Source organism: Tamandua tetradactyla, chromosome 8 (genome assembly GCF_023851605.1).
Source record: "Tamandua tetradactyla isolate mTamTet1 chromosome 8, mTamTet1.pri, whole genome shotgun sequence".
NCBI lineage: Eukaryota > Metazoa > Chordata > Mammalia > Pilosa > Myrmecophagidae > Tamandua > Tamandua tetradactyla.
The window spans coordinates 40,242,939-40,261,563 of record NC_135334.1 but is presented as its reverse complement, the minus strand read 5'-3'; positions in this window follow the sequence as shown (position 1 = coordinate 40,261,563).

Here is an 18,625-nt window from a genome sequence, read left to right as displayed (position 1 = left end):
TAAATAGCATTTCCAATATCAAAAACCAAATGGAAAGCTTATAATAACTTTAGTAATGACCCCCATTCTTTCTTAATATTAAGTCTTTTTCAGTGAGTGAATGAGACCAATTTAATAAGTGATGGTAACAATAATAGCTGTTTGCTGAATATATTAGATGTGCTAGGCAGTGTATGAAGTGCTTTACATGTATTTCACCATTTAATCTTAGAACCACTAATAAGTTTTGGAATTCATATATTCCTGAAGTCAATATATATTTTTTAAATTATAACAATGACCTACAGCTATATTGTATTTCTTTTGTTGACTAAGCATGAAAAAAAAAAGGCTTAACTTGAATTAAGAAAAACTAAACAAAAAGGACTCCCCTACACAGAAAACAATTCAAAAGATACTCACTTGGGTTAAAGATGCTTTCATTAAGGCTCAGATTGTCAGGAAACAGAAAGCTGAGTGAATTACTGTTGCTGTTTCTTCTGGGTCTGTATTTTCATGATACTGTCACATGGTTTACAATTTTCTATAGGTGCACAGAGTTTGTTTCCAAGTAAAATTTGACAAAAGCTAGTAAATACTGGCAGAAAAGAGTAATGAAGAACTGCTCTAATGAGACTTTTTTTTTTTTTACAAGTTTTCTTGTTGTAACGTACCCGTCTCTTACCTTCAAAATTTATTTGAATAAGTTTACTCTCCATAACTTACTTCAGAGAGCACTGAGTATACAGAGTTAAACAAAGAAACACACCCTACACAGTATTATGTTTGTGATATATTTTAAAATAAAAATTGGAAAATTTATATTCATCATAACAAATGCTGACTATAAAAGCCAGTCCTTATAAAGGATAATGATAATTTGTAAAGAAATGACATTTCCTATGAAAAGGACTATGATGTATGTCATGGAAATCACAAATAGACTTCTTCCTGGAAATAAAAACCAAACTAATAAATTTGCTTCAGTATATTGGGCAAGAAAAAAATAATGGGCGTCTAATTGGAAAATGTATTGTATTGATCTTGATTTTGTATAAAGTTGACCATATATGAATTTCTCATTTGATTCAAACTCTGAATACCTAACTATGGTAAAATTCAGAGGCATGAACTGGAACTCTCAATAGCACTTAGAAGTGGAAGCTGTGGAAAGAATCCCTATCCTCCACTCTGTTTCAGTTCTTCAGATCCAGTTACCAGCTGCTTGTAGTCATCTCTATTCTTTCAGAAAGGATAGACCTCTTTATTTAGCATTCAGTCCAGGGATTAGATTTCACCACACTAACCAAATCTTCCTTCTCTGTATCATACTTTTTGTTTTTGGTCCTGAAAAGAAGTAAATGCAGCCTACAAAAGACAAAGTTGAAATTGCAGTTACTAAAAATAACTCACAAATACATAAATCTCAGTGTTTTTAGTCGTAATTCTCAAGGTGGCACCAAAGGGCAATTGGGAATTTGTCAATGGCAGTGAACTATCTTCTGCTTGGCTCTCACAGCACCCTAGAACCCCGTACCCCCAAATTTAGCAATAGTTTCTCTTCCTTTCTGTTCCAGGCAGAATACAACTTTATCCTTATAGAGTTCTTCAACACGTCATGCTCTATTAGGCTTCCTTCTTTCGCTCAGGTGGTTCATCTCCAGGAAGCCCCCTCCTCCTTTCTCTCCTAGTCAAATCGCTAGCCATTCTTCAAAACCCAGCTGCAGCTCTCCCACGAAATCTTCAAGTGCTGGCACTGATTCTGATCTTTTCTTTCTCAGATCAGCTCTTGCAATTATTATGAAGACAGTACCACATGATCTGAAACTCAATTATACATTATATTGTTTTCTATTAAGTTAATCTGTGTTAGAACTACAGACATTTTCCAAAGATGCTTACCATTCTTTGAGGGCAAACGTCATGATCAGAACTTTCTTTGCTTTCCTGGACAGTGCTCTGTGCTACATACTCAAGAAGGATTTGTTGGCTGACTGACTCAACATATTCAATTAAATTTATTCAATCCAGTATACTTCAATTCAACTATCTCAACTATATGCTCAGGTTTTGGGGTGATGGGGTCTGCAAAGGCACTGGGAAGGTTGAGGGTATCTGTATTTTGAAGATTTTAATTGACGATATTGACCTGAAGGGTTTTATGATCTAGTCAAATAATTGATTGAATGTGTAGTTTTAAAACTTTTCCATTAGCAAAGACAGAACCACAATGGCAGGTCTCTTTTAGTTATTCTTTTAGTAGGTATTCTGGTTAGCTAAAACTGTAAAGCACCCAGGTCCAAAAACAAACACCCAGGACTCCCATTTGGAGACCCATTTTCTGTTGTGTTAAAGCAGAGCCCCGATTTCCTGTTAGAATTTTCGCAAAGAAATATTTTTTGTGGAAACTCATTTAAATCCTCAGCAGCATCTATTTAGCCATTTACTTCTGAAAATTCTTCTTCAGTATTTGGATAATCTTTTTCCATTTTCCCTTTTTTTTATCATAGCTAGAAGAAGTGTTATTTCATAAATAATATTATTAAGAGGGTTTTATTGATTCTGGTTGACATTCAAGCATAGTTAGCCAGGCCTGACTTATGGCTTATTTTGGAGCTAGAAATACACACACACACACACACACACACACACACACACACACACATACCTATACGCCATAACATACACTTTTGCATATTTTTTATATTAGGCAACTTAATTTAGCATAAATTACAGAACTCAGGTCCTTGAAAATCTGATACTCTAGGTTAGGCATCACTTGCTCTAAACAGGTCTTAAAAATGATCAGATAAATTGTTTAGAATTAACCATTCTATGTATCATAGCAACATATTACCATGCTGCTGTTTAAAAAAATTGCCTTTCAAAAAGATACACGTTTTAATGCTTTATTTGGCGCTTTAATTATTCTTTCTCTTTCTGTGTATCAATTTCTTAGTCTACCAAATAGTTGAAAGCTTTTTATAGGCAGAAAAATCTGTTATTCATAGACTTAAATGCTATGCATTATGGATGAGGGGTTGACCAAATAATGTATATTGAATGACTACACAAATGTGTGAATACTTATTAGATAGGAAGCAAGAAAATCTGGAATAACTGAGCATCTGTCTTGTAAATCAATTTAACTGAATTAAATTGCTTTTGTTTCCCGAAAAGATTATACAGCCAATTGAATAGTAGGTTAGTTTCTTTACTGGATCAGCAGCCACCCATTCAATGATAATTCTGAGAATTGGCTAATACTTCTGTCTGTGATCCAAATTACCTCTTATAAAAGTGATTGACTTGTATGAACCAGCATAGATTCTCACAAATTCAATAAGCAGTATTATTTCATTTTAAAAAGCCAGATGGTAGGAAATAATTAGAATAAATTCTTAGAGTCAGACACTAAAATATACCAAGAGCTGGGGTGTAGGGTAGGAAATGGGGGGTTAATGCTTAAATTATACAAAGTTTCTATTTGGAATGATAGAAAAGGTTTGGGAAAGGATGGTGACACAATATTGTAAAAAACAACCAAAAAACAAAAATACCAACCTAATTTAAAGTGGCAGAAAGTCTCTTCTTGATCAGCACAGATCTTCCAATGGGGACGTTTCCAAGTGGACACCCAACTCATTTCTTACCAAAATGTCAGATAATTTCTCCTGGTGCCTGGGCTACTAGGGCAGTTTCCTGAGGCAGCAGATCACATCCACCTTTTCCTGAAATGTGCCTCTCACATGGTATGACTACACAGGCCAGGGGACAAGTGTCCTACAATATAGAGTAGGAGTCAGAAGGAAGTATTCAGGCTGAAGCTGATCAGAGAGTTATGCTGTTTTATGGAGTACTGGGAGCAGGGGTGTAAGGTGACTATTCCAAATTCCCTTCCCAGGACAGCCATTAGAACCTTCCTGTAGGCCAAGTGGGAACCTGGGCTATATGAATTACTGTAATACAAATAAAAAGAAAATCATTTACTGTATTTCACTATCATCAGAAATGCCAATAAAGAGTGTGAGGACAAGGTACTCTTAAACACTGCTAGAAAGAGTGATTTCATATCATTGGGAGTAGAGTTAGGGAAAAAAATAGTGAAAAAGAGGAAGAATCCAGGGGCATTGGCTTCTCGGAGTCCTGGTTTTCTTTTGTTCACTTTGCTGCAGTGTCTGAAATTTCTCTTTTTAAAAAATGGAAAGTTAGGTTATCCACATACGTATTTTCTTCATTACATTGAATTCTTTCTCTCACAATCTTGAGGTGGTGGCACTGAGAAAATGGAAGATTTGATTGGAGGGGGTAAGAAAGGTAATTCTAAAGCTTAAAGTCTTTGGGGAGTGGGGTGCAAAAGAAGGGACAAAGCTGCTTAGCAGCCTTTGGTGTGTATGTAGATATTGAGGGAGAAGTGAGGGGGTGGATGTCAGAAAACTTGACCTATTTTTGCATCTTTACCTAGTGTTGATCCTGTGCTCAGAGAAAAAGGGGAAATTTATGAAATGGTGGAAAAACTTTCATCCTTTGCCTTGTTCTGAATAGAGGATTTGAGGCTGAGCTATTGTAATTAGAGGTATGCCTTACGTTTGTGTACGTTAAATAGACATTTATGGGTGAGCTTCAGAACTTAATCACCATTTATATTGTTTCATGGCAAAATATGTCTTAGCTTCAACAAATGACTGACAAAAGGATATCTGTAAACAAACCTATTACAAGTTGTGATTTGGTCATATTACATTTAAATTGGACGGACAAATCTGGAAAGTACAAAAGGACAGAGCAAAGCTCCTCTTCTTTCTTGATAAAATAGAAATAATTGAAATAATACAGGAATTAATTTTTAAAGAGAAAATCACAAATATTAATCCAATAGAAAGATCTGAAAAATAGGGTTTTTCTCTTTTTTTCTGTCTGCTTAGCTCACTGGAGGTTGGGATGGCATCTAAAATCTTATATATACCTATTCAGAGGATAACAGAGGTAATAACATTATTTGCAAATGAAATATCAGAAGAAGTTTTAGAAAAACTTCATCCAGCTGAGAAATTTTAATTCTTGAAGACATCTATAAAATCTAGGCATAATTCTTGGCAAAACTGTGAAATCATTAAGTTGTTTTCTCCATCACTTCTACCACTTTCATATTTACTAGTCCTGCTCCCCTTTCTGTAAGCCCCCCTCTCCACTTTCCTGACTCTTATTCTATAACTGCTTTAAAAAAATATTACTCTCAATAAACTGTTGGTCATGGTAATGGTCTGACTCACAAATCACCATTTTAGGGTGAACTGATAGAACATTGATTTCTACCACATTGGTATAACTGACTCCATTTTGCTTCTTTAAGAATACTGAATGGGAAATGAGTCAGCTAAAGTATACTTAAAGAGAATGTGAGAATGAATAGCAAAAAAGGGAACTTATTTAAGAAACATGTCTTGAGGAAGTTTTCCCAAGGTGACTTTCCAGTGTGGATCAGGAAAGACAGTGAAATGGAAATGCAAAATTCCCCTGTGAAGTTAATAATCCACTTCTGGTCAGGAATCAAATGAATTTCGTGGAGGAAGGGGTCCTTGTAATCTAAACTAGAGAAGGGAGGCAGAGTGATCAGGAATGACGAGAAGACAGAAGAGCAGGAAGCTACCATGTACCATCCCAGATAGGAGTGAGGAACTGGGACTCCCATGGGGAAAATGGACAAAGTACTGCAAGAAGATTCTTGAATAAAGAATTTGTAACAACATGGGACAATATTCATCCTATAATATTAAGTGGAAAAAGGTCAAGATACAAAATTATATTTAAAAACTAAAGAAAAATGGGAAGAAAACCAGAAAAAAAAGAAGAAAAATATTAAACTGGTTATCTTTAGCACAATTAATAGCACTGATATATATATATATATATATATATATATGAATGTGATTAAAAGGGGAAATGCTAAATTGTGTATATGACTTCAGAATAAGATTTTTTTTAAAAATCCATGCATGCTACACAAATAGTGAACCCTAAGTTAAGTCATGAACTTTAATTGATAATACAATTATAAAAGTGTGCTATCATCATTTGTAACAAATATTCCATGCCAATGCAAAGTGTTGGTGGTGGGGTGACATATGGGGATTCTGTATTTTATGCATGATTGTTCTGTAAAGCCACAACTTCTCTAATAAAAAAAAGTAAAAGTAAGCATTCTTTAAAATAGATATTCAAACTACCAAAAAAAAAAGGTTATCTTTTGTGTTTGCAACTGGAGGAATTTCTCCTTTGTACTTCCCATTTTTTTCTATAATGAGCGTCACGTGCTGTTCCCTTCATCTAGACTAATTTCCACATGTGTGTGTTTCTCAAATTTTTTTGTTATCTAGTCAGATTCATACTCTCACATGGCCTCCTCCATCACCTGATTATATGATGAATTCAAAATTTCTCTCTCAAGTCTAGATATTCTTGAGTTTAAGACTTGTAAGTTCCATCCCAAAATAATTTGGGCAGAGAATAAAATAGTATTTGCAAAGTCGCCTTGGGGGACTAGGGAGAAAGGAGGAAGGAGTTCCTGATATTCTAATAAGCAGTGGGGATAACCAACTCAATAGGCTGAGCCCTTAATCTTGGAACTTGCTCTTTGAAACTTATTCCTGTAAAGGAGAAGATAAGCCTACTTAAAAAAAAATTTATTTATTAATTAAAAAATTAACAAACCATATGAAACATCAACATATATAATCAGTAATTCACAATATCATCACTTAGTTGCATAGTCATCATTTCTTAGAACATTTGCATTAATTCAGAAAAAGAAATAAACAGACAATAGAAAAAAATAAAATGAACACAGAAAAGAAAAAAAAAGATTATATCTACCATACCCCTTACCCCTCGCTTTCATTGATCACTAGCATTTCAAACTAAATTTGTTTTAGCATTTGTTTCCCCTATTATTTATTTTTATTCCATATATTCTACTCGTTTGTTGACAAGGTAGATAAAAGGAGCATCAGACACAAGGTTTTCACAATTACACAGTCACATTGTGAAAGCTATATCATTATTCAATCATCCTCAAGAAACGTGGCTACTGGAACACAGCTCTACATTTTCAGGCAGTTCCCTCCAGGTTCTCCATTACATCTTGAATAATAAGATGATATCTACTTAATGCATAAGAATAACCTCCAGGATAACCTCTCTACTCTGCCTGGAATCTCCCAGCCATTGACACTTTGTCTCATTTCACTCTTCCCCCTGCCCTGTCCCCCACCCCAGGTCGCTAAGCCTACTTTTAATTATGCCTAAAAGTCACCCCAGAGAATCTCTTTTGTTGCTCAGATGTGGCCTCTCTAAGTCAATTTGACAGGTGAATTCACTGCCCTTCCTCCTACATGAGACACCCACGGGTGTGAATCTCCCTGGCAATGTGGGACTTGACTCCCATGCATGAGCTGTGACCCAGCATCATAGGATTGAGAAAGCCTTCTTGACCAAAAGGGGGAAAAGAGAAATGAGACAAAACAAAGTTTCAGTGGCTGAGAGATTTCAAACAGAGTCGAGAGGTTGTCCTGGAGATTAATCTTATGCATTCTATAGATATCCCTTTTTAGTTTATGGTGTAGTGCAGTGACTAGAGGGAAGTTCCTGAAACTGTTGAGCTGTGTTCCAGTAGCCTTGATTCTTGAAGATGATTGTATAATGATATAACTTTTACAATGTGACTGTTTGATTGTGAAAACCTTATGTCTGATGTTCCTTTAATCCAGGGTATAGATAGATGAATAAAAAGATAAGGATAGGACTTCCGGAGAAGCTGGCGGCTTAGTAAGTCGCGCGGGTCTTAGTTCCTCCTCCAGAAAAGCAACTAAAGAAACAGAAACAATACGAAACAGCTCCCGGAGTCACGACAGAGACCAAAAAGACAGCGTACCCCATTCTGGAACAGCTGAACGGGCAGGGAGAATCTGCTGCGGTGAGCTACCCGAGGGGTGCGCGTTTTCCCGGCCGAGGCAGCTGGCAACTGGGGTCCCCTCCACGCACGTGGTTCCCCGGTCTGACTGGGAACGTTGGATAGCGGGGCCCTCCCGTCACACTTGGCGTTTCGGGCCAGCTGGGCAATTAGGACCGGCACTCTCCCAAGCCGCGGCGGCCAGCGACCCCCACCTCCATGCGCGGTTTCCCGGGCCGACTGCCGTGCAGACAGACGAGCGCCACGAGCGCCACCTACTGGGCAGGAAAAGAAAAACAGAGCCCAGAGATTTCACAGAAAAAGCTTTCAACCAGCTGGGTCCCACACCCAGGGAAATCTGATCAAATGCCCAGACACCAGCAGAAAATAATGGATGACGCTCGGAAAATTGAAGATATGGCCCAGTCAAAGGAACAAACCAATAGTTCAAATGAGATACAGGAGCTGAGACAACTAATGCTGAATATACGAACAGAAATGGAAAAATTCTTCAAAAACCAAATCAATAAATTGAGGGAGGACATGAAGAAGACATGGGCTGAACAAAAAGAAGAAATAGAAAATCTGAAAAAACAAATCACAGAACTTATGGGAGTGAAGGACAAAGAAGAAAAAATGGAAAAAACAATGGATACCTACAATGGTAGATCTAAAGAGACAGAAGCTACAATTAGTGAACTGGAGGATGGAACATCTGAATTCCAAAAAGAAACAGAAACTATAGGGAAAAGAATGGAAAAACTTGAGCAGGGGATCAGGGAACTGAATGACAATATGAAGCGCACAAATATACGTGCTGTGGGTGTCCCAGAAGGAGAAGAGAAGGGAAAAGGAGGAGAAAAACTAATGGAAGAAATTATCACTGAAAATTTCCCAACTCTTACGAAAGACCTAAAATTACAGATCCAAGAAGTGCAGCGCACCCCAAAGAGAATAGACCCAAATAGGCATTCTCCAAGACACTTACTAGTTAGAATGTCAGAGGTCAAAGAGAAAGAGAGGATCTTGAAAGCAGCAAGAGAAAAACAATCTGTCACATACAAGGGAAACCCAATAAGACTATGTGTAGATTTCTCAGCAGAAACCATGGAAGCTAGAAGACAGTCGGATGATATATTTAAATTACTAAAAGAGAAAAACTGCCAACCAAGGCTCCTATATCCAGCAAAATTGTCCTTCAAAAATGAAGGAGAAATTAAAACATTTATAGACAAAAAGTCACTGAGAGAATTTGTGACCAAGAGACCAGCTCTGCAAGAAATACTAAAGGGAGCACTAGAGTCAGATATGAAAAGACAGAAGAGAGAGGTATGGAGTAAAGTGTAGAAAGAAGGAAAATCAGATATGATATATATAATACAAAAGCCAAAATGGTAGAGGAAAATATTATCCAAACAGTAATAATACTAAAAGTTAATGGACTGAATTTCCCAATCAAAAGACATAGAATGGCAGAATGGATTACGACCCAGCAATACCACTGCTAGGTATCTACTCAAGGGACTTAAGGGCAAAGACACAGACGGACATTTGCACACCAGTGTTTATAGCAGCATTATCTACAATTGCAAAGAGATGGAAACAGCCAAAATGTTCATCAACAGATGAGTGGCTAAACAAACTGTGGCGTATACCTACGATGGAATATTATGCAGCTTTAAGACAGACTAAACTTATGAAGCATGTAATAACATGGATGGACCTAGAGAACATTATGCTGAGTGAGTCTAGCCCAAAACTAAAGGACAAATACTGTAAGGTCCCACTGATGTGAACCAACATTTGAGAATCAGCTTGGAATATATCATTGGTAACAGAGACCAGCAGGAGTTAGAAACAGGGTAAGATAATGGGTAATTGGAGCTGAAGGGATACAGACTGTGCAACAGGACTAGATACAAAAACTCAAAAATGGACAGCACAATAATACCTAAGTGTAATGTAACTATGTTGGAACACTGAATGAAGCTGCACCTGAAATATGGTTTTTTGTTTGTTTGTTTGTGTTTTGTATCTTTTGTTTTTGTTTTTTTCTTTTTCCTTTATATATATATATATATATATAATTAGTATTATTATTTTAATTCTCTTCTCTATATTAACATTCTATATTTTTTTCTGCTGTTTTGCTAGTTCTTTTCCTAAATCGATGCAAATGTACTAAGAAATGATGATCATACATCTATGTGATGATACTAAGAATTACTGAGTGCATTTGTAGAATGGAATGATTTCTAAATGTTATGTTAATTTCTTTTCTTTTTTTGATTAATAAAAAAATTTAAAAAAAAAAGATAAGGATAAAAAATAAATAAATAGTGGGGGGGATAAAGTATAAATTGGGTAGCTTGAAATTCTTGTGGTCAGTGAGAAGGAGAAGTAAGGCATATGGAAAGTATGAATTTTTTCTTTTTTCTTTCTTTTTCTGGAGTGATGCAAATGTTCTAAAAGTGATCATGGTGATGAATACATAACTATGTGATGATATTGTGAGCCATTGATTGTATACTTCGGATGGATGGTGTATGAAGATATCTCAATAAAAATATTTTTAAAAAGACACTGTGAGGTTAGCACCAGCCAGCTCTCTGTACATTTCCTAGCTTGTAGTTTTGTAAGACTGAATAAAGTTCTTATTTTTAGGAGAAAAAAAAAAAAAAAAGACTTGTGTGTTCAACCATTTTCTAGATATTTCCATTCTGGGATCTCACTGGCACATCAAACTCCGCATGTACAAAATATAAGTCCTCTTTATTTCCCTGATTCTGTTTTTCTTCTTAAGTTCACTATTTTGGTAAATAAAAAAACAAAAAACTCAGTTATCAAACCTGAAATATCCCCATCTACTCAATCACTAAGAACTAAGTCTCCTACTTCTTGAATGGCAATCAAATCCATTCTGATAGGATAATATAATGCAATAATTTCTCTCATTTATTTGTTTGTTCTTACATTCAGTAGTTTTTAGTATATTCAGAGTTGTACAGCCAACACTACAATCAACTTCAGAACATTTTCATCAATCTCAAAATAAACCACCTATCCTTTTCCCATTATCTCAGTTCCTAACTTATGCCAAACATTGGGCAACCAGTAACCTGCCTTCTGTCTCTCTAGATTTGCCTACTCTGAACATTACATATAAATGGAATCATAGTATGTGCTCTTTTGTGTCTAGTTTCTTTCACTTAGCATAATGTTTTTGAGATTATCCATGTTGTAGCTTGTCTTAGTACTTCATTCTTTTTAACGGCCAAATGATATGCCATTGTATGTATGAATTTTCTACATTTTGTTTATTCATTCATTACTTGATGGATATTGGGCTTTTCCACTTTTTGGTTATTATGAACACAGTTTTTATATGGATATATGATTCCATGTCTATTGAGTGGAATGTCTAGGAGTGGAATTGCTGAGTCAAATGTAATTCTATGCTTAACTTCTTGAAGAACTGTTAGACTGTTTTCCAAAGTGGCTGGACCAATTTATATTCCAACCAGCAGTGTATGAGGGTTCTATTTTCTCCACACCCTTGCCAACACTCATTCTTATCTGACTTTTTTATTCTAGCCATCCTGGTGAGTGTGAAGTGGTAACTTATTTTGGTTTTGATTTCCATGTCCCTAATAACTAATGATGTTGAGCATATATTCATGAGCTTACTGGTCATTTTGTTTCATCTTCTTCCTTAATTGCCCTGACTAGATTCTCCAGTACAATGTTAATAGAAGTGGCAAGAGTGGACATTCTTGTCTTGTTCCTGATTTTAGGGGAAAAGCATTCAGTCTTTCACCATTAAGGTTGATGTTTGTTGTGTTTTACTTATTTATTTTTTGTATATATGCCCTTTATCAGTTGAAGACATTTCCTCCTATTCCTAGTTTTCTGAGCTTTTCTCATGATAAATTGTTGGATTTTGTCAAATGCTTTCCCTGTTTCTATTGAGATATTGATGTGTTTTTTGCTTTTTATTCTTGGATTTTTTATTTTGGGATGTTAAGCTAATCTTGTATTCGTGGGATAAATCCCACTTGGTCATGATGAATAATTCTTTTTAATGCTGCTGGATTCCCTTTGCTAGTATTTTGTAGAAGATTTTTATATTTATATTCTAAGAAATATTGGGCTGAGGTTTTCTTTTCTTGTAATGTTTTTGTCTGTTTTTGGTATCAGACTTCATGGATAGTTAGGAAGTGTTCCCTCTTCTTTTATTTTTTTAGAAGAGTTTGTAAAGAATTGGTATTGATTATTCTTTAATGTTTGATAGAATTCACTGTGAAGTCAGTGAGACCTGGGCTCTGCTTTGGGTTATTAATTCAATCTCATTACGTGTTATAGGTCTATTTATATTTTCAATTTTTCTTAAGTTACTTTTGGTAGTTTGTATCTCTCTAGGAATCTGTCCATTCATTTAAGTTACTTAATTTATTGGCATACAGTTGTTCAAAGTATTCTTTTATAATCCTTTTTATTTCTGTGAGGTCAGTAGTAATGTCCCCTCTTTCATTTCTGATTATAGTAATTTGAGTGTTCTCTCTCTTTAACTTGGTCAATATAGCTAAAAGTTTGTCAGTTTTGTTGATATTTTCAAGGAATCAATTTTTTTGTTTCATTAATTCTCTGTATTGTTTTCTTATTCTGTTTCACTTATTTCTACTCTCATGTTTAATACTTCCTTCCTTCTGCTTGCTTTAGGTTTAGTTTGCTCTTCCATTTCCAGAAACTTAAGGTGGAATGTTTAGTTATTGATTTGTGATTTTTCTTCCTTTTCAATGTATTTCCAGTTACAAATTTCCCCCTAAACACTGCTTTAGCTGTAACCCATGTTTTGACAGGTTGTGTTTTCATTTCCATTTCTCTTAACGTGTTTTCTAATTTCTCTTGTGATTTCATCTTTAATCCATTGCTGCTTAATTTCCATATGTGTGTGACTTTCTCAAATTTCTTTGTTATGGATTTCAAATTCCATTGTAATTGCAGAACATACTTTGCTTTACATTATTATTTTATACAATTTCAATCCTTTGTTTTATGACTTAGCATGAGAATGTTCTCTGTGCAGTTGAGGAAATTATATACTCTGTTGCTGAATGGAATGGGCTATAGATGTCTGTTAGGTTAGTTGGCTTGTAGTGTTTTTTAAGTTTTCCATTTCTTATTGATTTTCTGCCTACATGTTTTACCCATTATTGAAAGTGGGGTGTTGAAGTCTCCAAATATTGTTGCTAAATTGTCTGTTTCTTCTTTCATTTCTGTGGGTTTTGGATTCAGATTTTTGGAGCTCTGCCATTAGGCGCATGCATGTTTTTGTTTCTGATATATTGACCCTTTTATCATTATAAAATGGTCCCTTTTGTCTCTGGTGGCTTGTTTTTGTCTTCAAATCTATTTGTCTGATATAAATATAGCCATTCTGTTTTTCTTTTGGTAGCTGTTTACATGATATATCTTTTACCAACCTTTTGCTTTCAATTTATTTGTAGGCTGGAACCTAAAGTGTATCTCTCATATTATTGGATCCATATAATTGAATTTTTTCTAATCCAGTCTGAGACTCTCTGCATTTTGATATAATATTTTATTGTATTCATATTTAATGTTACTATTGATATAGTTGAATTTAATCTGCCATGTTACTTTTTGCTTTCTATATGTCTCAGGTCTTTTGTTTCTCTGTTCATCCTTTATTTTATATTTTTGCATTAGCAAAATTTTTCTAAGTAACATTAGTAACATTTTAATTTCTTTAATGATTTTTAAATTTGAATGTATATATATATATTTTTTGAGATAGTTCCTTAGTGGCTACTCTAGGGATTATCATATACATCATAATTCATCAGAATCTGCTTCAGGTTTATACTAGCTTAATTCCAATGAGATCAAGAGATATTACTCCTATATAATTCTATTCCCTTTCTTCCTTTTTGTGGTATTTTTTGTTATATATATATATATATTCCTTCTGTATGTGTAGCAAACAGAATGCTACTTTACTATAATTATTACTTTATATAACTTTGTGTCTTTTAAAGAAGAAAAAGCATGTATATATTTGCAGCTTTTGTTTTATTAACTGCCTTATTTACCATTTCTATTTCTTTTCATTTGTTTCTGTGGTATTATTTCCTTGGCCCAATACAGCTTTGCTTCTCCCCACCTCTTTTGTGTTGTTATTGTATGTGGGAAATATGTTATATTTCTATGTGTTATGGACCCAAAAATCCAATTGGATGCATATTATTTTTTAACAATATCAAAAAGAAAGGAAATACGCGTTTAACTGTTTTTTATAATTGGCTAATTAAAAGTGTTCTTTGTTTTTCCGTGCGGCTTTGAATTACCATCCAGGGTCACTTGATTTTACTCTGAGGAGCTTCCTTTAATATAGCTTGTAAGGCAGGTCTGCTAACAAAGAATTCTCTGTTTTTGCTTATCTGGGGATGGCTTTATTTTGCCTTCATTTTTTAAAGATAACTTTGCTGGATGTGGGACTCTCGATTGAGAGTTTTTTCCTTTGAGCACTTTTTTTTTTTTTTTATTAATTAAAAAAAGAATTAACAAAACAATTAGAAATCATTCCAATCTACATGTACAATCAGTAATTCTTAATAACATCACATAGTTGCATATTCATCATTTCTTAGTACATTTGCATCGATTTAGAAAAAGAAATAAAAAGACAACAGAATAAGAATTAAAACAATAATAGAAAGAAAAAAAAACAAAAAAAATAAAAACAAAAAACCTATACCTCACATGCAGCTTCATTCAGTGTTTTAACATAATTGCATTACAATTGGGTAGTATTGTGCTGTCCATTTCTGAGTTTTTATATCCAGTCCCGTTGTACAGTCTGTATCCCTTCATCTCCAATTATCCCTTCTCTTTTTTTTTTTTTTTTAATTAACGGAAAAAAAGAAATTAACCCAACATTTAGAGATCATACCATTCTACACATGCACTCATTAATTCTTAACATCATCACATAGATGCATGATCATCATTTCTTAGTACATTTGCATTGGTTTAGAAGAACTAGCAACATAACCGAAAAAGATATAGAATGTTAATATAGAGAAAAAAATAAAAGTAATAATAGTAAAATCAAAACAAAACAAAACAAAACAAAACAAAAACCTATAGGCTTTGAGCACTTTTAATATGTTATTCCACTTTCTTTGGCCTACTGGTTCAGCTGAGTTCCAATGATCATACTGCTGCCAGAGTTATATTTTTAAATATGTGGGTTATGCCCAAATTTAAATCATTCATGTGCATCTCTCTTTCTACAGAATAAACAGTGAACTCCCCAGAAAGCCCTGTGCCCTCCATGAGCTATACCCTGCTTATCCTTGGGCCACATCTCTCATTTTAGCCTATGTTGTAATCACATTGAACTGCTTACAGTTTTCCCATATACACAGGCTACTTCACGCATCAGTGCCATTGCTTACACTGCCTTCTCTGCCAGGAAGCCCCCTCCCGCCTTTCCTCCCCCATGCCTGGGAAATTCCTACTCAATTCTCAAGTCTGGCTCAGTCATCATTTCCTCTATGAATTCTTACCCGACACCTTTGCTAGCATTAGACATTTTTTTTTGGTTTTGCTACACTGATCCTGGTGCAGTCATTTAGTAAGGCACTTACAGTGCTTGGATTGCCTTAATTATTTATATATCTAGTCCTAACCCTAAGATCTGTTGAGAGTATTAAAAACACCCAGAATGAATCAAATGTTTAGTACATGTCAGACATTTCACATTTTTCTCATTCAAGCCCATATCTCTATAAAATTGATACTATTTTTCCCCCATTAGTGGATGAGGAAACCAAGACAAAGTTGTTTTTAGATTGCCAGATGATTGTTGGCAGAATTGAGACTAACATCGGGGCTCTTTCATTCCTGCCCACACTCTTAACCACAAAACTCTACGCCTTTCCTTTGACAGTCATGGGCCTAGAAAGGACCTAATATCTAATCTTGGCTGATAAATAATGTAGGTTGAATGTGGTGGTTTTGTAGTGAAAAAGATGTTTTTAAATAGGTAAGACATAAATAAAATTGGACACTGCTTTATCTTTCTTATTTTATATCACTTACTATATATTTCCTTATGGTGACTATAAAATTCTTAAATATAGCGGTACGATGGTAGCCCAGTGGCAGATTTCTTGCCTGCCATGCCAACCCAGGTTCATTTCCTGATGCCTGCTCATGTAAAAAAAAAAAAAATTCTTAAATAAACGATCCTTTTTAGTGTTCCAGGAGCATCTAGGAAGAAGAGAATGCGTAAGACTGTCCTGTTTTGTAGCAACAATGCCTCCAGCATATCTGTATAGAAAGTAATTTATACGTGGCCGTGTGATTGAAAAAGGGATGATACCTGAGATCTGCAAATCACTTTATGTAAATTCAGAAAACATTGGCCATCTATCTCAAAGAATGGTAGAGGGGTTGATGGCAATCCCTCTATCTCCATCCCGCAAGAATCTCCTTGGCATAGCTATTGTTCTGCTATTTGTAGGTGAGGGGAAACATATAAAGGAAGGGGGGAGCAGTGAATTAGTCTTAGGCAGTGGAAGTAATGTAAAGCAAACAAAACCCAGCTGGATTGTTGAAGTCTGCTGGAAAGAAGGATAAAACGAAATGGATATAGGGGGTGCAAGGGTAGTTAGTGGTAGACTTCTTGCCTGCCATGTGGGAGACCCGGGTTCAATATCCAGCCCATGCACTTCCCAAAAAACCAACAAGTAAACAAACAAACAAAAATTCAACACATGTAAAAACAATGAAATGTGACCCTGGCCATACAGCATACAAAAAAAAAAAAAAGTAAATGGATTATAGGGAAGTAGCCTGAGTTGGCAAAGTTTAACCAATGTGTCATTTGATGATGTAGCAAGTAATAACATCAGTGCAGTCAAGCTGCCTTTCTGGATGACATTTTCTATCTCCGCAGGCTGCCTCCGTGAAAGCTTCTACTATGCTGACTCATGAGCTCTTGCTCTTAGAGCTTCCTCAGTGGAGGAAGGAAGGACCTCAATAGGTTTCTCATGGCTTCATTCACTGAAACTGGATACAAACCGTAGGTGTTCATGGAGAATTTCTCTGACAACAAGCATAGCCAGAGGCTTTCTTTCTCATAGCACATTTGTGTCACAGATTGAATAGAGCGTGACTACCAAGAAGAACCAGAGAGATGACTCAGGGAAATAAGATAAAACACACTATCACTGGATGACAATTATAGTAAAATTCTTGGTCCATTATTTGAGGCTTTTGGCCCTCTGTATTATTGAGTGTGCTATGTGCTTACTTATAAAACTTCATTTGTCTCCGTTTTGCCCTCTCCTCCTAGCTTCCCAGTCTACAATCAATAGATCATTTAATAGTCTCAATAACCTGTGACGGTTAATGGTAAAAGTAGCTAATGTGATTTCCTTCCCTTACCAGCAAAATAAGCTCTTTAAAAATACAGTTAATGCCTCACACCAGCATTTTTATGAATCTGTTTTATTTAGATTACAAAAAGATTTTTTCTCAGTAGACACAGAGGCCCATTTTGAAAGGTACAGTATTATTTTCTCTGGGGGCATCAGATAGCTGCCAACCAAACCTCAAATTTAGAGAAAACTTTAAACTCCTTCCCTTATTGAGTTTCTTGCTTAAGTCACAGTTCTGGCTTGCTGGAGGAGCATGCTTTATTGCAGGTGCTGGTGGGCAGTGGATTAGTCCAAAGGCCAAATGATATATGGAGAAGAGGGAAGATGGAAGAGTGGAGAATCCCCTGATAAGAATTGGGTGGTGTGTAATCTTTGAAAACTTAACTGAATAACCATACACAAATGCTCTCAACTCCCCCAGCACTCTCATGCCTGCCTTTCTCAACCTCATTCTCTGAAAACTCACTACAAGAATCAAATTTCTCACGATCATCTTCCTGTGTTTAACACTGATTGCAACCACCTTATCTTAAATAAAGACTTCGGAGAATCATACATTGCCCTGCAGATACTAGGGGCCCAATAAATGGTAAAATTATTCTTACTGTGTTTCAGAAAGGAAGGCCAGAGCTAAAAATAACCAGGTTAGTGGTTTAAACATTGGCCTGGAAGTGACAATCGATACACCACATGACACTGTGAGCAATACTACCAGGTCTCTCTGTGGCCTGGAAGAATCAGCAGGACCCATATTTATTTAGTGTTCTTTTTTTAAAAAAATAAATTTTCCTTCTTGTGCTCCAGTTATATTACTTTCTCAGCTCCAAATTGGGAGAGTGAGTGAGTATCAGTCAGGTGGAAGAGGAAAACAAATTTTTATTTATAAATTTATTTTATGCCACACCAGTGGTTATTAAAATAAGTAATATAAAAAAATGAGAGTTTTGGACCCAAGCTGGGTATTCTATTGCTTTCCATCCAGACCCTCTCAAGGATCTAAGGTGTTTAGGGTAGTCAGTGGCTTACAATATGTTGCTGTTGCTTTTTTTGTGTGTCAGTTGCCTTCCTAGTTGTGCATCTCTCCACCTGAAAAGTGAGGAGAACTCATTCATCTAAAGAGTAAAGTTTTATCAGGTACCCACTGTGACTTGGAATGGTGCTGACTCCAGAGGTTCAGAGATGAATTAGCTTTCGTCTTTAAAAAAAAGTAGATGCATCCTTGCTTTCA